Source organism: Catharus ustulatus, chromosome 12, assembly GCF_009819885.2.
Source record: "Catharus ustulatus isolate bCatUst1 chromosome 12, bCatUst1.pri.v2, whole genome shotgun sequence".
Classification (NCBI taxonomy): Eukaryota; Metazoa; Chordata; class Aves; order Passeriformes; family Turdidae; genus Catharus; species Catharus ustulatus.
Window position 1 is genome coordinate 8,995,388 of NC_046232.1, and position 18,887 is coordinate 9,014,274.

The 18,887-nt window shown below is 45.0% G+C and overlaps 1 protein-coding gene across 2 annotated transcripts in view; it reads left to right on the forward strand.

The window, feature by feature from the left end:
• The window catches only part of FAM214A (family with sequence similarity 214 member A), a 47,736-nt gene that overhangs the window by 377 nt on the left and 28,472 nt on the right, over positions 1-18,887 (forward strand). The gene's annotated exons all lie outside the window — the stretch shown is intronic.

The following is an 18,887-nucleotide window of genomic DNA, read 5'->3' on the forward strand; positions in this document are numbered from 1 at the left end:
GCGAAGTGCTTTAGCTCTGGGAATGCTGCAGTTCGTGTGTCAGACACAGCCGGCTCCTTAGCACAGTCCTGCAGTGCTGGGGCGAGAGTCGGGCAAAGGCAAATCGGGCATCGACAGACAAAGCCAGCAGATGTACAGAAATGTTCAAATATAGCTGAAAAACACCCTGAAAATAACTGCAACTTACATCTGTGGTGTTTTATAAACTGACAGTGCTTTTTTTCCCAGTTATAATGGAGATATTCCATAACAAGCATGGTGAAATACAAGTTTTTCACGATTATTTGGTTACATCTTCTCGGATTACTGACATCTGGTTTTACAGAAAAATCAAGACGGCAGTCTACGTATATGTTTATAGCACTTGAGCTCTTTTGCGGTATAGCAACAGCTGCTGATGCCCCTAGAGTTGGAAATATGTCATGACTTCTATTTTGATCCACAGGAGCAGTGATTGATTCATGTTAAAGCAGGATATTTTTTGAAGAAAATCTTATGCATGCTCATCGTAGTATTCCAAATGTTAATTAAAAACAATAATCCATGTTTCCTAAAGTTTGGATGATTCTGTTGAATATCTGGTTGCTTTCAGTTTAAAAACGTGTTCTATTTCTGTTATAATCACTTTGGTGTTTTGAGAAACACTTTTATGCAGCTCAGATATTCGTGTGTTAAATGTTAACACTTCCATGACATACACATCTTAATTAGTTTTGCTAATGACATGTTTGCTGATAGCAACACTGCATACATGACCACTCTTAGGTGGATTTCTCGTCTGTATGTGCTGCAAGGGTTATATGGTGTGATGATAGCACAGATGGTATAGAAGCAATCTTAAGTTAATGGGGTTTTAGGACTATGGCTTTGAAATGGGCATTTCTCATTGCTTTCCTCCTAGTTTAACTGCTGAAACCTTCACATCATCTAGTGCAACAAGGTTGTTTTTAGAATCTTTAGATTTTAATACCAGACCCTGAAGTTTGAAAACTGTTTACTGTTGGGGTGAAATTATATTTTAAAATAGCCAGGTAAAACCCTAGTAAATATTTGCAGCTTTAAAATGTTCTGATCTAGCAGTTCAACACCTACATAACCTTTGTGTATTCCTTCCTTTAATTTTTAGGCAGAAGGATTTGGAACACTGGAAGCATTTTCAGTTGCTGTATGATAAGTGACCTGATGCCTCTTTTTAATCAATCTGATATAGAGGGAACCAAATTTGTACAGAAAGCAAGTTATTAGTTTGCTGGAGTATTTTTTGTGGTTTTTTTCTCTTTTTTTTTTCCCTGTAAGCTGGGAGATAATAAAGTGAGATTCTTATACATTATAAAGTGTTTACCATAAACTGGGCAAAATCCTTCAGAAGTTATGTCTTGAAATTCTTCTAAGATAATTAACAAAAGTCTTGAAATAGATCATGGATCTTGCCAAATGTGGGAGAGTATCTCCAGCCATTTTAGTGGATCCCTCAGCTGAACTGTGTGCTAATAGAATAGAGCAATACCATGCACGAAGGGGGTTGTGAAAGTGCTGCCTAAATGCCACGTGTGGTCCGCAGAGGCTCTTAGGAGGCACGAATCATGCAAATGTTTACATGTGCTGCTTTCTGCATAGCAGCTGTACCACAGGACACAAGCAGTCAAGTGTGCAGTCACCTGCTTCCAATCGTCGCAAAATAATAGCAGAGGGCAGAGGACAAGCAGACCACTCAGCTTGCCAGGTTTCACTTCCCCACAGAGCCTCAAAATCCTGAGGAGACTGCAAGTTCACACCCCAAGTAAAGCATAAAGAAGCAGACTTTAAACAGGCTTGCAACATGTTGGCTTTGTTGTTGTTGTTAGTACAAATAATTATATCAGAATCGATTAGGAGCAGAGGGATGCAGTTCTGGTTAGAATTTAACTCGGCACTGCACTGAAGATTGTAATGCCCAGGCACATTGGGAGAGGTATGGTTTAACCTTTGCTGAACTGCCAATAAGGTTCTTGTTATCCCCAGCAAAGATGGATGATGCAGGAGAAGAAAGAGGAGATCTAAATGTGCAGCTGTTTATATCAGTGGGAACTGTTGCAGAATGTTTAAATTTAAGGAGGTGAGAGGGATGGACAGAAACGAAGCAAACATGGGGATTTGGCACTAAGGTACTTGCCTCCCCCCATAGGAGGGGAAGTTGGAAAATTGCAGATATAGATGTGTAATGAGTGAGAGCAGTATGGAGGGGATGGAATATGGAGCTCTGCATAGCAAACCTGCAGAGCAGTTTTGTGGGTGAGGGAGAGCAGGGCCAGAGCTTTGAAAGTACAGGTAAAAATGTGGAGTTATTCCTTTGCCATGCAGAGGCATGGAGCATTCCCAGGATGTATCTCACCAGCATACTCAGGACATGGCCATCAGGTGGGGTCTGAGTGTGGAAGGACAGGTTGCTCTGAGCACATTCCCAGAACTGTCTGTACTGAGTCTGGGAATGCAGTAACTCAAAGACTGATGGCTGCTGCTCAGCTTTACCTTCTCTGTGCTGCTGTTCTTAAGGTGAAGTTTTGAAGCATCTTAAAATACAGCAGTCATGTTTCTTCAGCTGAGGCTTCGCTGGTGCTAGGGAGAAGCATTATTTTATCTCCCTTTCTTACATACGATGTTTTTGGAGTAATGTTTGAGTTTGGGGTTAGATTTTTTTTTTTCCCCTGCAGTAACAACATATCAGGTTACCTGGCTTTGATCCATGATATCATCACGACTTGGTTTCTGCAGTACAGCTGCCTAGTCAGCTGCTTCGTGCTGCATGTTTGGACTGCTGTTTCCTTTCTCAAGTACAGAGCTTTGCTCTTGCTTCTATTGAACTTCGTTCTAATGACTTCTGGTTGCTTCAGCAGTTTATTGAGTTTGGAAGGCAGCATAAGACTTCGTAGCAGAGTGCTTGCAAAGTTTTCCAGCTCAGCTTTGTTCGTAAACTGTATAAACACACTGTTTCACCATCAGCATTAATGAAAACATTGCATAATGTCAGGGTGATAGCTTGCTGCCAAACTCAGAAGGCTCATTATGTACTCTTAGAGTACACTTGTACTTAGAACACAACTGGAAAAAATCTTGTGGTTTAAGCGAATCTACAGTATAGTCATATTTTACTGTGGAAATGTTACAAGACATCAAAAGTTTTACTATAGTCTAAATAGCTAGGAGTTATTGCTCCTTCCTCTTCCCTCCCCCTCATTGCATGAATGATCAGTTAAAGGTGGAGGACAGGCTTGTTTGTCTCTAAATGCTTGCTGGCTGCTTTTTATCACCTTATTCTAGTCTTTTCTTACTTTTTTATTGCCTTGCTTTGTTTATTCTATGTGTGTTCGCTGTGTAGAGACTAGTTTGTTTTCACTTACAAACGAAACAAAAAGCAGCGCTTTCTTACTTTCTGAAGCATTAATTCCCTCTTTAAGATTATCCTAATTTACAGAAATTACTTTCTGTCTTCAAGAGAGGAACAAGCAGTCTGAAGATGGCTTTGTCTTCTCCTTCCTTCTTTGCAAGTCAAACTTGGATATGTGCCTCTGGGTCTGTTTGTAGCAACTGGGTTAAGGGATTTCTGCCACATTACTTGGTGGGTTGGTATGGAAAGACTAACTCTTGTTTCAGCAAAAGTGTTTTTACTGTCTCCTGTGGGAAACAGAGCTGAAGCATTTTGGGATGTATCTGTGGGGAAAGCTGGAGGAGAGATTAATGAACAGCCATGGCTTTTAGATCCTTAGGAGGAAGGATGAGGATGCATGGGACTGGGGGAAGTGAGCTGAACCAGTGTGTTCAGTTGTGGAGTTGGTTGTTAATTTAGGAGATGTGGGTTAGGGCCTTGTTTTTATAAGCATAAAATATACCCTATATTACCTGGAGAAGATGTCATGGAAAACTTTTTAGCAAAGATTATGTGTTACAGAGTATGCAGATTAGGAAGTGAAAATATACATTGAAAAAGGATGAGTTTTGTTTTAGTGTCCTGTATTGAATTGTGGTAACAGACACTTTAATTCTGTAGTACCTTCTCAGTGAAATGTCACAAAGCACTTAAACTTTTCCATGGCGGAATGATATAGCCAGTCAACAAAGTAATAAACTGGAAATGAGCTGCTTCCTGCTCGGTGGAGTTGTCACTCCAAAGGCGTTTGGGCAATGCTTGGGGCTGGTTTGCCACAGGTAAGTGCAGGTTGGGTGCTGATGAGCTGGGCTGACGCTGTGCCTGCCCCAGGAAGCCCCTGGGCGAGCAGGCTCTGCCAGGCACGTGCAGCCAGCTGCGTGTGCCAGGGAGCCTGCTCCTCCTGCCTGCATGGCTGGCAGATTAACCAGCTATTCTCCAAAAGAGAGAGAACCTAAAACTGTTCAGGGTGAAAAACCCCACCAACTCCCTACTCCTCCTGCCTGCATTGCTGGCAAATTAACCAGCTGATCCTCCAAAGGAGAGAAAACCTGAAACTGTTCAGGGTGAAAAACCCCACCAAGCCAGCTATCTGACGGGTACTGTGCTCAGATTCCATGTATGAGGCATGATGCCATCCAGATCTAATCTAATCTTTTTGTTAAATTTCTATCTCAATCATTTAAGTTGGAAGAATTTTTAGCTTTTAGGTGCTTAACTTTTTTAAAATGTTAGGCACAAAAAAATTAAAATGTTAATTTGTAGAATGGAAAAGCTCAGGTTTTAATTTGAAATGTCAGCTTACATTACAGTTTTCTTACCTGTTCTGCAATTTGTACTAGCTATTGACAGCAAGGCAAGTCTTCCTGCTGTAGAAGTATTTCTTGGGTTGGAAGGGTGCTTTTATCATTGTTCAGTAGTGAGAGTTCCTCATGGCATACTTGGTTCTCAGAGAGAACCATCCTGGTAACAACTTTGCCATTTTTTTGTAGTTTGCTTGGTGTTGTCCATCCTAGCTGCCTTTAGCTGTTGCTGAACAGATGCTGCTGGATTGGCATTTAGGTGGATGTTTTGGGGATTGTGGATATGCCAAGCCCATAGGCTTGCAATATATAGACTGACCCTTCTGACCATATTCTTTACTTGCTGAAGTGAGAAACTTTGGCATGCCAGATCAGATGCCTGGAGTGAAACATATTAGGTTGGACTTTGTTGTTATGGGCGGTGTTGACACTATTATTGGATCTGAGGTCTGCCAGCTTCTAAATGTTTTTAAAAATAAGCTAACATTTATAAATACAGATTCTCATGAGAGACAAGAGTTTGCTGCCAAATGAAATTCTGCTTATTAAAATTAGAAGTCTTCTGTGAAAACAGTAACTGACGAGAACAAACCAGCTATATAATATTTGTTAAAAGAACTTGCTGTGTCTGCTCCACTGTTTATAAAATGTTTCTTTGTTATTGTCACAAACTTCTACTTATAGCAGCCGTTTACTGGTGGAGAAATAGCTATAACCTTTTATCTTCTCACCAATGGGTTTAAGGTAACAGTCCAGCTATTCTTTTAGTCCATAAGGTCTTTCACTTTAACTGTAACTATAGCAGTAGTTATCTCCATTCCAGTGTCGTACTTGACAAACTATTTTCTTTGGATTTTTGAACGTCTCTCACATCATTGTCTTTCAAGGAGGTGGCAAATTGTTGAGTCTTTGCAGGTCATTTAAATTTAATGTTAAACAGAAGCCAGATTTCAAGTTAAGTTTATTTTAAAAGTGTGTGTATGGTTGCATGGTTATGTTTGTTCTACCAGTTCTGAAACTCAAGTAGGCAATTAAGGATGAATGCAAATACAGAAGAGTGCCTCTTGCACCTGGATAGGTAGCTGGACTTTGGAAGACTGCTTGCATTACCTGTTCCTTTTTCTGCTGGTCTCGTGCAGGGTGGCATGACTGTAGCTACAAGCACATGGCTGAAGCCATGTGAGTTATTTTTGCTCTGCAATCAGAAATGTACTGAGATTGGAAGAGATTTTTTTTTTTAATAAAGAGTAAAATTGAGTTGTAAGTAATGAAAATTCTCCATCTTTTTTTAGCAATTCAGAGTTAATCTGCCCAAGTCAAAACCAACTCACTTGTACTAATACATTTCCTTCTGTGTTAAATGGGCCTGACTAGTTCTTTGGCTAGTGATTTTTCATGCTAGCTTGGAGGCCAAAGCTGGTTCAAGTTGCTGTCTGGGATGGTATTACATATCACATGGACTCAAAATGCAAAGATGTAATAGGGTAGCATGGGGATGATCTTGGGGATAATTTGGAGAGGGAGCTTTGTGTGAGGAAGCTGAACACACGGGGAGGAAAGCTATCTGCATAAATGAAATACTGATGACACTTCCATGTCTGTGCTGATTGTAAGAGTCCTTATAAAGGCAAACAAAATAGTCTTACTGAGAAATCTTCTGAACAACTTTGTTTCCTCAAGAGCAGTAAGGGGAGCTCTTCCCCCCAATACACATTTGTTTTGTTTTGACCACTTTTCTTTATGGGGGCAGGCATGCAATCTCTGTCCAGGTACGTAGTACCCAGTAACCATGGGGCAGTTAGACTTCCCTCTCAGCAATCATCAATGCTAATTTTCCAAACCTGTTGGCTTTTTCTAAGGAAAAGAGCAAGTTGGATTTTCTTCTGAGGCATTAAAAAAGGGAGAATATATCTGAAATAAGGACCGTGGTTGCACATGAACAATGTCAGCTGCTTTACATTACACAAGTTAGTGATCTTTTTTCCATTAAGATCCCTGGGAACCAGGTTAGTAAGTAAGTCTATTTTGGATGGAGAACAACTTTAGAGAGTCTATGAGCAGGTGACTACTTTTGGTAGTTTAACCTCTTAATGGTACTTGCTGTGTTATCCTGGTTTGGAGGACAGGTGTCTGCTAAGAAAGGCAGGAGCTTCTCTTTGAAATGGAGAATGTAAACCACCTCTCTCCAAATTATTATAATTTTGAAATTAAGGGGCTCTCAGGCAAAGATCACTATGGGAATTAGGAATAACAGTTCTTTACTAGGGAAATTAAAATAGAAATACAGCACTGCAAAGAACAAGCCCGAAACAGACAGTCAGAGTACAACCTGACACCCTGTCAGGACGTTGGGAGCAGTCCCATTAAATGGTGGCTGCTTCCTCCTGGAGTGACAGATGTGGTTCTGTTGGAGCAGTGCTCCTGTAGAGGGTTGCAGTTTTCCTCTGAAGGTCTAGTGATGATGTAGAAAGGTCCAGTTTTCCACTGGGGTCCAGTGGAAAAAGGGTTACCTTGGTGTTCCATATATCAGTTTTTATCTTTTCATGAAAGGCTTGGCTCCTCCCCCTGGGTGGAGCATCTCCCAATGGGATGCAGTAATTTTATCAGTTATACAGTGGGACTCAATGGGCCATTAGCAGCAGATACCTCCCTGGAGGAAGGGTGGGCTGTGAAAAGATAAAGAACAATGCCCCACGTGGTCTCAATAGAGGATGGTAGAATAGATACTTTTGGGCACATCCTGCATTGCAACCCAAGACATGTATGCAGGGATTCCTTTTGTTCCTTTTGCTCCTGACAAGCCTTCAGGATTTCTAGGACATTTCACACTTCTCTGTGCTGCAACAAATCAAGCCTCTTTCTCAGGATGCTGTGCAATTACCATCTTGTTGTTTTGTATAATGGAGGCAGGAAAGGCAAAAAGAGAGAATTGAAGGTGGCAAGTATTGTCCCATATCCTCAGTACAGTCAGCACCACATTGGGAGGTGGTAGAGTGCAGCTGGTTTCTCCTGAGGGACAAGGGAAGGAGAAGGAGAGGTGCAGGAAGAGCTGTTGTGGTTAGCACGCTTTTCTTTCAGAGCAATGGGAAGCCCTTCTCCCCTGCCAGGTATTGTTCTCCTTGATTCCCTGCCAGGGCACCAGCCCAGCAACGCAAGTGAAACAAACCGTGGCTCAAACTCACTTCCAGGCAGGTCAGCAAGTTTGGTGGAAGGCTTTGTTTTCAGACCTGGGGGGGCAGAAAGGGTGTGTAAGAGCAGTATCTGAGTAAATGGCTGTGTGGCTATTTGCCATAACTCTGTTAACAGAGAGTGAAGTTTTGATGTGTTGGGCTGGTGTTTTTTTTAATGTGCAGTTTTCTGTAAAGTCACAAGTACTGGTACATTTCCTTTGTGTGCTAATCTGACTCTTTAAAACTTCTGAATCTTCAAGACTTTTGTTTACTTAATCTTTATTTTTAAAATTTTGATTATGTAGGTGACTTTGAGGGTAGGGGAGAAGAAAATAGTTGCATAAAGAAGGGAAGGACTTCAGTAACTATTACAGTGATGTGGAATAAAAGAGAAGTTTCCTATCAATAGGAACTGAAAAGGGACAAAATTGAAGATCAGCATGGACTGGGAGTGCAGTTAGGTGGAAGGGATTGATATCAATACTCATGCTGCTCAAAAGTAAACCCTTTTTTCTTTGCTGTAAATGTCTTTAGAATTGAGCTTCAGGTATATTTTCTATGCAAGTTTTCCCACTTCAGTTGCCTTTTAGTGAAAAGTGTGACTTTGCTTTGTTTTAATTTGAGGGGGAAACAGCTTCTTCCTTTTGAAGCACGTGCTATTTGAATCGCCAGAGGAGTTTTGTTTACCGTGGGGAAACCATGAGAAACAAAGTATCTGGAGAGCTAGAATTGGAGGATGGGCCTGGCTAATGGTCCCTACCATAGCTGTACTAGCAGTAGTACTGGTAGTGTAGCTGCCTGCATCTGCTAATGCAAACAAGGTGTGGAGGACTCCTCTAAGGAGTCTGCTGGTAAAAAGTGGAGGAGCAGAACCAAATAGCTAGGTCATGCAGGTGAAACAGGAGGAATAGTTCATAATGCTGGAAATGTCTGAGGGCAAAGTTCAATGTAAGACTGCTAGAATGCACACCTGGCTCCTCTTGCATCAAGCAGTTAAGTTCCCTAAACTTGGCCAGTCATTACTGGCTGTTATTGTGCTGCCTTTGGATGTTTTCTATGAGAGCCTTGCTGAATTAACAACTTTGTATGAGAAAGTATTTTGGATCCAGCAGAGGTAAAAGTTATGGTGCTAGATGTGCACTGTATGTTCTTTCATCCCATCCACATGCTGAGTGACCTTTTATAAATGTTTTAGGATGCTTTTCTTAAGTTGGTGAAATTAATTTTTGTGTAAGTTTCTAGTATGAAATTTGAGGAGCTTTGTTACACACTGATTTTTTATTTTATTTGGTTTTAATTTTTGTTTGTTTGATTTAACAATCACAGTGGGACTGTTAGCATCTGATCCTTGTGGGTCTGTTAGCATCCAGTGCTTTCAACTTCTCTAGGTGTACTGTAGACTTTATGTAGCCTTTCTCACTCAAAAAATTGAGTTTGAACATCAGTAAAAGGAAAACTATACACAGTGTGAGTGGTATATCTAACCATCTATTGAACATGCATTGTAAGCATCAAGAACTGACCTGAGCTTTGTTCTGAGGAATTGAGCATCTGTACTGGGAGAAGGGCAATAAGACTGTATACATGAGAGCACTTGGTTTTGTGTTCTGCAAATTAGTAACTCAATCCAAAATGTTTGTTTCAAGGAAGGGATGTGTTAGTAGAAGTGCATTTTTATTTTTAGCTTGTCTCCATGACTAGGCTGTGTAAACAAGGTGCTGTGGAGTCACTTAGGCTTTGCTCCTTAGGGGTCACATGCCCACCTTGCTTTTCCTGCACAGGCAGGGCTGGAATCTGAACTGGAGTGTTTTCTGAACTGGCTCATTACTAGACATCCTGTGCTTTGGCATGACCCTTCAAAGGTTGAAGCTGATTGTTTTTTATTATGTAGGGATGATGCCAATTATGTCTATTGGCAAGTGCCTCTGAATTGATGTGTAATTCACTTGATATTGAGATGAACCATACTTGGCTCTGATTTCCTGCTTTATGGAATGTGTAGGACTGCTTACCCCCAAAGTATTGGGATAAAATCCATTGTTATGAAGAACTCATGTTTTTTTATGTTTAGAAGTGCTGTTCTATTTGTGGCAGAAGTTGGGTTAAAGTGCGGCCAGGTTATCTCGATTATTGCTTGTTGTTTTGCACAATGTTAGAACTGTGAGGATAGTAAGAATATTTGAAGTGCAGGTACTTTATGGTGATGAACAATGCATCCTAGGATAAAGTCCTATGTAGCTCTGTGCACTGCCTTATTCTCATGTAAAGTATCTTGTGCCTCTGGAATCTGTGGAAGCATAAGAGATCCAATACATGAGTAATGTGCTTTAGGTAGGTTTTGCTTTGGTAGAATTTCTAATATTACAGTTTATAAATTTAGCATGTTATTAGGCTGGATGCCTTCACTTCTGGGATGCTCAGCTCTTTGTACCTACAGCTGGTTTAGGATGGTAAGCTTAAAAGCTGGAGTGTCAACAAGCTGTCCTACTTTCACTGTATTTGAAGAACATCTGATGTGAAAAGGATCTTTGCGACTGCACTGCAGAAGCCCAGTGTGGGGAGACTGTTCAGGAGCAGTATGGTGGGGAGGTATGCCCATCATCTAGAAACAGCTGCTCATCACTAAAACATTGTTAGTTGGCCTGTAAAAACAGCTGGTGGCTCCTGAATGCTGTCTCTGCTGGCCCTGGTGGGAGTTGACTCGAGTGTTGTTGCTCCTGCCTCTTGTTTGCAAAACTTCTAAACATACCATGTTTACTTATGTGATAAATATTCCTCTTATCCCTCCTCTTCCTCCTGTAGATACTGAATAACTGTGGCATAGAAAATCATCTGAATACTTTTCTCAAATGCTAGGTAGTTGCTTGATTAAGAAAACCTGAAATTACTTTTTCAGACAACTTGTAAATGATGGTGTTTTTGTAGAAGTAAATGTTCCATGAAGGAAAAATACTTGGAAAGCAAACAGGTAAAATATACAGGAAGCTTGAATGTCAGTGACTAATGAAATGGTATGTTTTGCATCTAACTCTCTGTAAGGCACTATCTGTATGTGAGATCTCTAAATGGGCCAGCTACTAAAAGGTATCTGACCTTCATTGGATAAAATGTCTACTTAAAAATCTTGTATAGACTGTGCTTTCTTGCAACCACAGCTAAATGATACTGGTATATAAAATGTGAGTGGGGAAAAGTCATTTTGTGAAGTGGCATGTGTTCATGCTCTTGAATGGGTTAGTGGTACTGGATTTTAAATGTGGTTGTGTAGTCTAGTTTGATCCAGACTTTTCATAGTTTCATGGTATCTAATTAGAGAACAAGGGTTTTAGTCTCGCTTTGTGATGTGGTTAGGCTGAGAGTGAGATAGGTTTTTTGCACTGATTATGTTAATATGGTGACTGTCATCTGACTTTAATACTTGCACATACGTCAGAACTGGATGAAGTTGTTTAACGTAGCCAGTACGTTGTTTAGACTACATCTAGAATAGTACATGTTGTTTTGAGACTACTCTCTTGAAACAACCTCATAAATTAGTCCTCGGAAAGGCCCATTACAAACACTGAAGTAAGAACTATTTAGTAACAATACTAAAGTAAGAAGTAGCTCAAGGAGAGCTGGTGCGAGATCCTGCTCCCCCGTGTGCTCCAGGAGGGTCGGAGGAATGAGGCAGCCGAGCCACTCCCGAGCGGCTGAGCAGTGGAAAAAGAGCAGTGGGAAGTTGGCTGGTGCTGGCTGGCAGGAGCACGGGCTGCTTTTTCCACTCCAGATGTAAATATTCATCACCTCGCAGCCTGCGGCTCGGGCTGGCTGTTGGAGCGGCGCTGTGCGGGAGCGCTCCGCGTGCGCTGCCAGCGCCCAGACAGGCTCGGCAGCTGCTCCGAGAGCTTCCCTGGTGCGGGGAGCGCAGGGCCAGCCCCGGAGCCGCCGGCCGGGCCCCGCCGTCCCCGGACATCCCCTCCGAGGGGGCCCCGCAGGGCGCTCGGGGCGGGGCGCTCCCGGCACCGCCGGTTCCGCTCAGCCCGGCCCCGGTGCGGCCGGTCCGTGCGGCCGCGGGCCCGCCCCGCTCACCTGGCGCGGGGGCCGTGCCGTGCTGTGCCGTGCCGTGCCGGGCCGAGGGGGCCGGGCCGGGCCGAGGGGGCCGGCGCTCGCCCGGCGGGGCCAATCGGCGGCCGGGCCTGTTGCTATGCGCGCCCCTACTCTGCCTCCTTTGTGGAGGATGCCGTGGGCACCCGGCCGCCCGCGCCGGCGCTGCGGGGCTCGCTGCGGGGCTCGCTGCGGGAGCGCCGGGCCGCACAGAGAAGGTGTGTACGGCCGGGGCCCGGCTCGGCTCGGCTCGGCCCGGGGTGCTGCGGAGGGGCCGGGCGGAGCGGCGGGGGGAGGCTGCAGGGCCGGTGGCACCGGCCCCGACAGGCTGCCCGGGCGTGAAACAAGTTCCAGCTGTGTAACTCCGAGTGCTCGGCAGCTGTTGGCGGTGTTTGTCTAGAAAGGTGATTTGGAATCCACCTATACTAAACTGTACCAAAGTTTGCCTCTCCGGCAGAGTCTGTAAACAGCTCCTTTAGAAACCCAAACCAGACATTCTTCCTTTCCTTCCGTGTAGTGAGTCTATGAAAGGCTTAATTTCTGTGCGTTGGGGGTTGGTCTCTTCTTCTTTAACCTTCCCTTAAAGGAAAGTAATGGACAGCCTAAAAATTAACTCGGTTAATTCATTAGGTTGTTAGGGCAAGAGTATTAAATGTCCTGGAATAGGAGGAGTGGATTTTTAAGCCTTAGAAGTGGGACTGTAGTTGAGTGTCAGATGTGCTAACAGTTGTAGTTAGTGTAGCCATATGTAACTGTTGGACTCCTTATTGTTATGAGAAAAAAAACAACCTCTTCCCCCTCCCAAAAACACCCCGAAGCTTAACTGAGTTTCTTCTGTGCCTTGTTATGTAGGTCAAGTTTCTCTCTTCTTTTTTTTTTTTTTCTTCCAGCAGGAGGAAACTATTACACTATTTTGATTTCTGCTAGAACAATGCATGAAACATTATCAGCCCTTTGCCACTACTTGTTTGTCTTGGGGCAAATGAAGCTGATGCAAATATGTCAGCTTTGGGGGCAATAAAAATATGTATTTTTAATTAGCATCTTACTGGTTGCTCAACTACATGGTATAAAAAGCTAATTAATATTATACTTAGTGCAGAATTGAGGATTATCCATTGCTTTTTATGCAAACTTGTTCTCTAAAAATGTGAATGTTGCTCTGACCAAGTACTTGCATAAATATATGTATATATCCTGTGTCTAGAGCTTGTTGATTTTTCTCTGAAAAGTACAGGAGCTCTAATTTAAGTGAGCTTACTGACATTGGATGCCCACCTCCTGGCATGGCAGGAGGAATCATTTCACTAGTGTACTCTCATGTTTTGTGTGGGAATATTGGCTTTGAATCACTGAAGCATTGCTTTGTAGAGTAGCAAGGAATTTTTGAGAGGACAAAGTGAAATTTCATAATTGCATAGATTAAATTTTAAGTATGAGAGTCTGCCATTTTGCTGTGTGGAAAATTACCATATATTAGGGAAGAGGGAGGCAAACTAGATTCTTGGCTGAAATTCTGTTAAGCCTTTCAGTTTTGACCCCATGTAATGTTTTATTATTTGGAGTACCAGAAGACTATTACAACTTTAATAACATGACTTACAGTGTGGAAACTTGTAAATAGCTGAATTGTGCTGTGTGACATAGTTCAATTCTGAAAGTATCAAAAATGTTCTTTTGTTTTATGCATTCAAAATTCCATAGTAGGCTCTGGTGTCCATTTTAAAGTGTACAGTCTTTTACACAGCTTGAGAGTTGTAATGTCTTCATTTATCCTCCCAATAAAATTTAAAAACAATTTTATGGGCCTGGCCACTCTCCCAGAATTGTTTTTCCTTTTTTTTTTTTCTTTTTGGGGCTTTTTTTTGGTGTTCTTTTTTTTGTTTTGTTTTTTAGGTGGGAAGCATATATTGTCTCTTTTGTAACTTTTTTACTTTTGCAGGTTACTGTTTAACTGTTTAAGGGCAGGCGTTGTAGGTGAAGGTTAATACCATTGGAAAAAATGACCTGAGGAGCTTCATGCTGCTCCACCAGCATCAATTTCGTCTCTCAGAGCTCCTTGCATTTCTCAGGAAGAAGTACAGTCTCTGCCTTTGGTCTGCTAGCCTTATGCCTCTCTCTCCACCCCACCCTCTGAATAATTTGGACTGCAAATACTGAAACCTACTGAAGCTGCAGGTAGCCTTGCTAGCTAGGAGGAGGATTTTGGGTGGTCAAACGTGTTCTGACAAAGTTGCACAAGATAAATTACCCACCTCTTAGATGACAATGAATGGTTTGTAACATCAAAGTTTTGGGAGATCAAGTAGCACAAAGAAGACAAATACAATAAGGAACTTCAGTGGAAGAGGTCAGGTGTTATGAAAATAGTTTGCTGTGGGCTTTTTGTTTTGTCTTTTTCTGTATTTCAGATAAAATAATGGAATTCTTAATCTACATTCCTCACCTGAGGACACTTCCTAACAAGTCCTGTGCTTTTTTTTCTTGTGTGCTTTTTTAATTACAGTAATTTCACGAATACAAGCCGCACCAATTTGACCAAAATTTTGGTGGAAACCCGGAAGTGCGGCTAATATTCCGGGGCGGCTAATCTATTAACAAAATTCTAAAAGCTGCCAACACGGAAGTGAGAGCCCGCAGCAGCCCCAAGCCAAGCTGGAGCCCGGCCGGCCCCGGCAGAGGTGGGAAAGCCTGGCAGAGGCGGGGCCAGCAGTATGGGGGCGGGCGGCAGAGCCTGAGCCAGCAGGGCGGGGGAGCCCGGGAGAACTGGGGCTAGCAGTGCAGGGGAGCATGGCAGAAGCAGGAAGGCCGGCGGGTGGGGCTGCCTGGCAGCGGGGGAAGCCCAGCATAATCGGGGCCAGCAGCGTGGGGGAGCCCGGCGGTGCGGGGGCCTGCAGTGCCGGCTAGGGCGAGGAAACGCGGCGGCGGTGCAGACAGGAGGGGGCGGCCGGCGAGCGTGGTGGCGGCGGCGGCAGCCCTGCCGGCGGGGCGAGCGAAAGCGGCGCTCGCGAAAGCGCCGCCGCGAGCCGCGAACCGCGAGCCGCGAACCGCGAGCCGCGAGCCGCGAGCCGCGAGCCGCGAGCCGCGAGCCGCGAGCCGCGAAAGCGCCGCCGCGAACCGCGAGCCGCGAGCCGCGAACCGCGAGCCGCGAAAGCGCCGCCGCGAACCGCGAGCCGCGAGCCGCGAGCCGCGAGCCGCGAGCCGCGAAAGCGCCGCCGCGAACCGCGAGCCGCGAACCGCGAGCCGCGAGCCGCGAGCCGCGAAAGCGCCGCCGCGAACCGCGAGCCGCGAACCGCGAGCCGCGAACCGCGAGCCGCGAAAGCGCCGCCGCGAACCGCGAGCCGCGAACCGCGAGCCGCGAAAGCGCCGCCGCGAACCGCGAGCCGCGAACCGCGAGCCGCGAACCGCGAAAGCGCCGCCGCGAACCGCGAGCCGCGAACCGCGAGCCGCGAAAGCGCCGCCGCGAACCGCGAGCCGCGAACCGCGAGCCGCGAACCGCGAAAGCGCCGCCGCGAACCGCGAGCCGCGAGCCGCGAACCGCGAGCCGCGAACCGCGAGCCGCGAAAGCGCCGCCGCGAACCGCGAGCCGCGAACCGCGAGCCGCGAGCCGCGAACCGCGAGCCGCGAACCGCGAGCCGCGAGCCGCGAACCGCGAGCCGCGAACCGCGAGCCGCGAGCCGCGAGCCGCGAGCCGCGAACCGCGAGCCGCGAACCGCGAGCCGCGAGCCGCGAACCGCGAGCCGCGAACCGCGAGCCGCGAAAGCGCCGCCGCGAGCCGCGAGCCGCGAACCGCGAGCCGCGAACCGCGAGCCGCGAACCGCGAGCCGCGAACCGCGAGCCGCGAACCGCGAGCCGCGAACCGCGAGCCGCGAGCCGCGAGCCGCGAGCCGCCTAAGCGCCGCGGGGCGGGCGCGGCGCGAGCGAGGCGCGGCGCAGGGCGAGCGAACGCGGCGCGAGCGAACGCGGCGCGGGGTGAGCGGCGAGCCCGGCGGCGGCGGCGGCAGCCCTGCCAGCCGGGCGAGCGAACGCGGCAGCGGGGCGGTGCTGACGGGAGAGGGGGGCCAGCGAGCCCGGCGGCGGCGGCAGCACCACCCGGCCAGCCCCGCCGAGCCGTGGCGCTGAGCTGGGCCACCCGGCCCCGTCGGCAACCATGAGCGGGCCGAGCCTGCCTGGCCCCGCCCCGAGCCAGTAAAGCCCGCTATGCCGCGATCCTGTTACTAATTGGCCAATTTGTGAAAGCTGCGCACGGATTCTCGCGACGAACGAAAGTGCGGCTAATATTCGGGGTGCGGCTTATCTATTGACAAAGACAGCAACATTGTCGAGGCACCGGGGGTGCGGCTTATAATCCGTGCGGCTTGTATTCGTGAAACTACTGTAATCTGATACTAGTTCTGTTCTAGCAGCAGTGCTGCAGAAGTTTTCAACTTGTAGGTATGATTTCTAACTGACATGATGTTGTAATAAAGTTATAGGAATATCAGCTCCTACTTAACCTGCATACTATAATGTTTAATGTCTTGTCCATTAAAATAAAATTATTGAATTCTTGAGTGTTTCTATCTCTTCTCCCTGGGAATGCTCTTTAAAAGCTTTATTATTATCAGTGCATTTGCACTCTTAGGTTTGTTTTTCATTTTCTTGTTTTTCAGGTATTTTGGGGAAAAAATGCAGCTCCGTGGTGTTAGTAGGTTCTTCCCCATGACTGTATTTATCTTGAGCTTAGTTACGCCATCAGTGTTCATGTACTTGTTGGAGTTGAACCAAGCCTCTTCAGTTGATATGGTCTGATAGTCAGAAAGCTGTCCTGGATGTATTTCTCCAAGCCTTCACATGTGAAGCCAAATGTCTGTAATGGAGACTTTTCCTGAACATGCTGAAAGGAAAACCTTTCCAGGAACTTCTGGACTGTTCAGTTGCATCATTCTCTTTGGAACCCGAAGTAATGACACTGGGTTCTTGTTCTGGTTCTCTAAACCCCAGCATTATATCAGAGCTATCCTATGCATTTGTGGTTGTCCCTACCAAATCTCATCTTTTTAGTCTGAGAAGGCATCTCAGCCTGTGCTGTCTGTGCTGTCTCTGAGCCATGTTCTGCTGCGCTGACATTGCTTGTGCAGGTCTGCTTGTCATCATGAAAGACAGACCAGCCTGGAAAATACTGTCCTGTTATTGGGATGTGTGAATTAATCTTCTGATGCCCTGCAACTCTTTCCATATTCCACATAAGTATTTTTCAGAATTTTCTTCCTCTTTATCATTTTGGAGGCTCTAGGTTTTGCTGGCTGTACCTGTGAACAGAGTGCTCTTAGCATATGTTAGGGTGTTAAATGACTGAAACAAGGGCTTATAGTACTGTTTTTGGGTTTTTTTGGTGTGTGTGAAGTAGTTTTAGGAACAGTAAAAGAAACAGATTCATTGTTCCCTTTTGTCACTGTACAGCCTCCCACTCTCTTCTGAGGGTGTGATGAGTGAGGAGCAACAAGACTGGCCTGCTTTCCTAGGATGAGACTCAGAGACAGTATTTTTCTTTAGGTCATGCAGATTTAAATGAAGATAGTGGAGTTAAGATTAGGTAAAATGCTTTTAACTCCAAAATTCCAAACTTGAAAATGGATAACTAAGTTTTTGATTTCTTCATGTATGCAGCAAGTAGACAAACATTTCAGATTCTCTCAGAGGATAAAAGGCTGTATTTACTTGTTAGCAACACATGCTTAATACCATTTGTCCTCTGAAATAAAATTGCAAAATTTTTCTTTTGCAATATCAAGAAGGTAGGATAAAGAAGATTGAGGGATGCTGTGGAACTTGAGGAAGATAATGTATAGTGGAGTGTTCTTAAATGAGAGGGAGACAGCCTAGCCTGTCTTGGAGTTCAGCCACATCATCTACTGTCTGATGAAATTATTTTCAAATTGATGGCTAACAATTTAGCTGCTGCTTCTAGAGTTGGTGTCTGCATAAATGTCTGCTTTTTCCTTGGTGAGAAAGGAGAATATTGGCCAAGTTGAAGTAATGGTGGTCATCCTACCTGAAGGATAACTGAGCCCTTAGATGAATTTCCACATTAATTAGAAGATTTTCAAAAGAGCTGAAGGTGGGGAGACTTAAATAGCAAGCACTAGTGCTAACAAGCAAGACTGTTGTTGAATAGTTAATAACAGATGGCTGAACTTCTGATGCAAATGATGAGACAGAACAAGAGAAGTTCTCTGCATCCTGACCCAGCAACTCCTCACTAATGCCATGGCAACTAACATGTTTTACTCTCCAGTTTTAGCAAAGTGTATGAAACTCCAAATAACTTGTTGGTTTTATGACTTTAAAATAAATTTTAAAAGGCAAGGCAAACCAGCTGGAGAAGGAGAAAAGGTAAACTAAGAGAAAGTGGATATGAATTCCTAGAGGCTTTGCGTATTCTAGTTCCTATAACATCTTTCTAAAAGATCTGAAGTACTGTATACTTTGAAATACTTTGGCAGTTAAAACACTAGTTTGAATGCAATAGTTTATAATCTGAGCAGATCTCTCTGAATCCTTTCCATTTAACTTATTATGAAAATTGCCTCATGCAACTTGAACAGGATTGGAAAGGGAGCAGGGGGGTAGGAAGCTCCCTGCATTTGATCTGGGCATGGTATAGGAGTCAGTGGGGTGGATGTGACTTCTCATCTGACTCACACGTGCAGCTGAGGTGCTGGCCTTGGGCTGTGTGAGCAGGATGCTGGAAGCACCCAAGTACTCTTATTTTTATAGGGAAGTTATCCTATGGGTCCTGTACCTACGGCACTTAAATTCAAAACCAGAAGTGTCAATGTCTCTTTTTAGTGTAGGACATCTGAAGGATTGTTGTTATAGACTAAACCTCATGGCACTGAAAGTACTGGAGGATAGGGTTTGATTTGAGAAGCCACGAGCAAGAGC